The following is a 5,741-nucleotide window of genomic DNA, read 5'->3' on the forward strand; positions in this document are numbered from 1 at the left end:
GGGTTTATATATAAATATATTTTATGCACTGTATATGAGCTGACAATTTCTAAGTCTGTGGTTCCGAGAGGGGGTAACCAGGCTCACTAATAAAGGTCAAGCCACTTGCCTGCCAGAATGCCCTGCTTCAGCACAGACCAGAAAGGTATTGTGATAAGCGTATCCCCGGTATAGTCAGGGGTTAATGGGAGTCGTCCCCGTCCCCCCAGTATACGGCCAGAACCATGGACCCGGTACTTGTGGTTCGGACTGTCTCCAACCAGCCATAATGTTGTGAGAGTGAAATTATGTCAAAGTGCAGCTTTGGTACATTAGAAGCAACTCTGAAACTTAACCTAAGCGTTTTTCGAAGCTACTTTTTGGCTAACTTCTTATAGGAAGGTCTAGGAGCTCTGAAAATGAACGTGCGCGTCTTTCACTCTTCCCGAGGGACTTAGAAGAATTTTGTGATATTTTTTATTAAAATGGTGTATAAGGGTTTATATATAAATATATTTTATGCACTGTATATGAGCTGGCGATTTCTAAGTCTGTGGTTCCGAGAGGGGGTAACCAGGCTCACTAATAAAGGTCAAGCCACTTGCCTGCCAGAATGCCCTGCTTCAGCACAGACCAAAAAGGCATTGTGATAAGCGTATCCCCGGTATAGTCAGGGGTTAATGGGAGTCGTCCCCGTCCCCCCAGTATACGGCCAGAACCATGGACCCGGTACTTGTGGTTCGGACTGTCTCCAACCAGCCATAATGTTGTGAGAGTGAAATTATGTCTAAGTCCAGCTTTGGTACATTAGAAGCAACTCTGAAACTTAACCTAAGCGTTTTTCGAAGCTACTTTTTGGCTAACTTCTTATAGGAAGGTCTAGGAGCTCTGAAAATGAACGTGCGCGTCTTTCACTCTTCCCGAGGGACTTAGAAGAATTTTGTGATATTTTTTATTAAAATGGTGTATAAGGGTTTATATATAAATATATTTTATGCACTGTATATGAGCTGACAATTTCTAAGTCTGTGGTTCCGAGAGGGGGTAACCAGGCTCACTAATAAAGGTCAAGCCACTTGCCTGCCAGAATGCCCTGCTTCAGCACAGACCAGAAAGGCATTGTGATAAGCGTATCCCCGGTATAGTCAGGGGTTAATGGGAGTCGTCCCCGTCCCCCCAGTATACGGCCAGAACCATGGACCCGGTACTTGTGGTTCGGACTGTCTCCAACCAGCCATAATGTTGTGAGAGTGAAATTATGTCAAAGTCCAGCTTTGGTACATTAGAAGCAACTCTGAAACTTAACCTAAGCGTTTTTCGAAGCTACTTTTTGGCTAACTTCTTATAGGAAGGTCTAGGAGCTCTGAAAATGAACGTGCGCGTCTTTCACTCTTCCCGAGGGACTTAGAAGAATTTTGTGATATTTTTTATTAAAATGGTGTATAAGGGTTTATATATAAATATATTTTATGCACTGTATATGAGCTGACAATTTCTAAGTCTGTGGTTCCGAGAGGGGGTAACCAGGCTCACTAATAAAGGTCAAGCCACTTGCCTGCCAGAATGCCCTGCTTCAGCACAGACCAGAAAGGCATTGTGATAAGCGTATCCCCGGTATAGTCAGGGGTTAATGGGAGTCGTCCCCGTCCCCCCAGTATACGGCCAGAACCATGGACCCGGTACTTGTGGTTCGGACTGTCTCCAACCAGCCATAATGTTGTGAGAGTGAAATTATGTCAAAGTCCAGCTTTGGTACATTAGAAGCAACTCTGAAACTTAACCTAAGCGTTTTTCGAAGCTACTTTTTGGCTAACTTCTTATAGGAAGGTCTAGGAGCTCTGAAAATGAACGTGCGCGTCTTTCACTCTTCCCGAGGGACTTAGAAGAATTTTGTGATATTTTTTATTAAAATGGTGTATAAGGGTTTATATATAAATATATTTTATGCACTGTATATGAGCTGGCGATTTCTAAGTCTGTGGTTCCGAGAGGGGGTAACCAGGCTCACTAATAAAGGTCAAGCCACTTGCCTGCCAGAATGCCCTGCTTCAGCACAGACCAAAAAGGCATTGTGATAAGCGTATCCCCGGTATAGTCAGGGGTTAATGGGAGTCGTCCCCGTCCCCCCAGTATACGGCCAGAACCATGGACCCGGTACTTGTGGTTCGGACTGTCTCCAACCAGCCATAATGTTGTGAGAGTGAAATTATGTCTAAGTCCAGCTTTGGTACATTAGAAGCAACTCTGAAACTTAACCTAAGCGTTTTTCGAAGCTACTTTTTGGCTAACTTCTTATAGGAAGGTCTAGGAGCTCTGAAAATGAACGTGCGCGTCTTTCACTCTTCCCGAGGGACTTAGAAGAATTTTGTGATATTTTTTATTAAAATGGTGTATAAGGGTTTATATATAAATATATTTTATGCACTGTATATGAGCTGACAATTTCTAAGTCTGTGGTTCCGAGAGGGGGTAACCAGGCTCACTAATAAAGGTCAAGCCACTTGCCTGCCAGAATGCCCTGCTTCAGCACAGACCAGAAAGGCATTGTGATAAGCGTATCCCCGGTATAGTCAGGGGTTAATGGGAGTCGTCCCCGTCCCCCCAGTATACGGCCAGAACCATGGACCCGGTACTTGTGGTTCGGACTGTCTCCAACCAGCCATAATGTTGTGAGAGTGAAATTATGTCAAAGTCCAGCTTTGGTACATTAGAAGCAACTCTGAAACTTAACCTAAGCGTTTTTCGAAGCTACTTTTTGGCTAACTTCTTATAGGAAGGTCTAGGAGCTCTGAAAATGAACGTGCGCGTCTTTCACTCTTCCCGAGGGACATAGAAGAATTTTGTGATATTTTTTATAAAAATGGTGTATAAGGGTATATATATAAATATATTTTATGCACTGTATATGAGCTGGCGATTTCTAAGTCTGTGGTTCCGAGAGGGGGTAACCAGGCTCACTAATAAAGGTCAAGCCACTTGCCTGCCAGAATGCCCTGCTTCAGCACAGACCAGAAAGGTATTGTGATAAGCGTATCCCCGGTATAGTCAGGGGTTAATGGGAGTCGTCCCCGTCCCCCCAGTATACGGCCAGAACCATGGACCCGGTACTTGTGGTTCGGACTGTCTCCAACCAGCCATAATGTTGTGAGAGTGAAATTATGTCTAAGTCCAGCTTTGGTACATTAGAAGCAACTCTGAAACTTAACCTAAGCGTTTTTCGAAGCTACTTTTTGGCTAACTTCTTATAGGAAGGTCTAGGAGCTCTGAAAATGAACGTGCGCGTCTTTCACTCTTCCCGAGGGACTTAGAAGAATTTTGTGATATTTTTTATTAAAATGGTGTATAAGGGTTTATATATAAATATTTTTTATGCACTGTATATGAGCTGGCGATTTCTAAGTCTGTGGTTCCGAGAGGGGGTAACCAGGCTCACTAATAAAGGTCAAGCCACTTGCCTGCCAGAATGCCCTGCTTCAGCACAGACCAGAAAGGCATTGTGATAAGCGTATCCCCGGTATAGTCAGGGGTTAATGGGAGTCGTCCCCGTCCCCCCAGTATACGGCCAGAACCATGGACCCGGTACTTGTGGTTCGGACTGTCTCCAACCAGCCATAATGTTGTGAGAGTGAAATTATGTCTAAGTCCAGCTTTGGTACATTAGAAGCAACTCTGAAACTTAACCTAAGCGTTTTTCGAAGCTACTTTTTGGCTAACTTCTTATAGGAAGGTCTAAGAGCTCTGAAAATGAACGTGCGCGTCTTTCACTCTTCCCGAGGGACTTAGAAGAATTTTGTGATATTTTTTATTAAAATGGTGTATAAGGGTTTATATATAAATATATTTTATGCACTGAATATGAGCTGGCGATTTCTAAGTCTGTGGTTCCGAGAGGGGGTAACCAGGCTCACTAATAAAGGTCAAGCCACTTGCCTGCCAGAATGCCCTGCTTCAGCACAGACCAGAAAGGCATTGTGATAAGCGTATCCCCGGTATAGTCAGGGGTTAATGGGAGTCGTCCCCGTCCCCCCAGTATACGGCCAGAACCATGGACCCGGTACTTGTGGTTCGGACTGTCTCCAACCAGCCATAATGTTGTGAGAGTGAAATTATGTCTAAGTCCAGCTTTGGTACATTAGAAGCAACTCTGAAACTTAACCTAAGCGTTTTTCGAAGCTACTTTTTGGCTAACTTCTTATAGGAAGGTCTAGGAGCTCTGAAAATGAACGTGCGCGTCTTTCACTCTTCTCGAGGTACTTAGAAGAATTTTGTGATATTTTTTATTAAAATGGTGTATAAGGGTTTATATATAAATATATTTTATGCACTGTATATGAGCTGGCGATTTCTAAGTCTGTGGTTCCGAGAGGGGGAAACCAGGCTCACTAATAAAGGTCAAGCCACTTGCCTGCCAGAATGCCCTGCTTCAGCACAGACCAGAAAGGCATTGTGATAAGCGTATCCCCGGTATAGTCAGGGGTTAATGGGAGTCGTCCCCGTTCCCCCAGTATACGTCCAGAACCATGGACCCGGTACTTGTGGTTCGGACTGTCTCCAACCAGCCATAATGTTGTGAGAGTGAAATTATGTCTAAGTCCAGCTTTGGTACATTAGAAGCAACTCTGAAACTTAACCTAAGCGTTTTTCGAAGCTACTTTTTGGCTAACTTCTTATAGGAAGGTCTAGGAGCTCTGAAAATGAACGTGCGCGTCTTTCACTCTTCCTGAGGGACTTAGAAGAATTTTGTGATATTTTTTATAAAAATGGTGTATAAGGGTATATATATAAATATATTTTATGCACTGTATATGAGCTGGCGATTTCTAAGTCTGTGGTTCCGAGAGGGGGTAACCAGGCTCACTAATAAAGGTCAAGCCACTTGGCTGCCAGAATTCCCTCCTTCAGCACAGACCAGAAAGGCATTGTGATAAGCGTATCCCCGGTATAGTCAGGGGTTAATGGGAGTCGTCCCCGTCCCCCCAGTATACGGCCAGAACCATGGACCCGGTACTTGTGGTTCGGACTGTCTCCAACCAGCCATAATGTTGTGAGAGTGAAATTATGTCTAAGTCCAGCTTTGGTACATTAGAAGCAACTCTGAAACTTAACCTAAGCGTTTTTCGAAGCTACTTTTTGGCTAACTTCTTATAGGAAGGTCTAGGAGCTCTGAAAATGAATGTGCGCGTCTTTCACTCTTCCCGAGGGACTTAGAAGAATTTTGTGATATTTTTTATTAAAATGGTGTATAAGAGTATATATATAAATATATTTTATGCACTGTATATGAGCTGGCGATTTCTAAGTCTGTGGTTCCAAGAGGGGGTAACCAGGCTCACTAATAAAGGTCAAGCCACTTGCCTGCCAGAATGCCCTGCTTCAGCACAGACCAGAAAGGCATTGTGATAAGCGTATCCCCGGTATAGTCAGGGGTTAATGGGAGTCGTCCCCGTCCCCCCAGTATACGGCTAGAACCATGGACCCGGTACTTGTGGTTCGGAATGTCTCCAACCAGCCATAATGTTGTGAGAGTGAAATTATGTCTAAGTCCAGCTTTGGTACATTAGAAGCAACTCTGAAACTTAACCTAAGCGTTTTTCGAAGCTACTTTTTGGCTAACTTCTTATAGGAAGGTCTAGGAGCTCTGAAAATGAACGTGCGCGTCTTTCACTCTTCCCGAGGGACTTAGAAGAATTTTGTGATATTTTTTATAAAAATGGTGTATAAGGGTATATATATAAATATATTTTATGCACTGTATATGAGCT

Source organism: Ascaphus truei, unplaced genomic scaffold (assembly GCF_040206685.1).
Source record: "Ascaphus truei isolate aAscTru1 unplaced genomic scaffold, aAscTru1.hap1 HAP1_SCAFFOLD_263, whole genome shotgun sequence".
Lineage (NCBI taxonomy): Eukaryota > Metazoa > Chordata > Amphibia > Anura > Ascaphidae > Ascaphus > Ascaphus truei.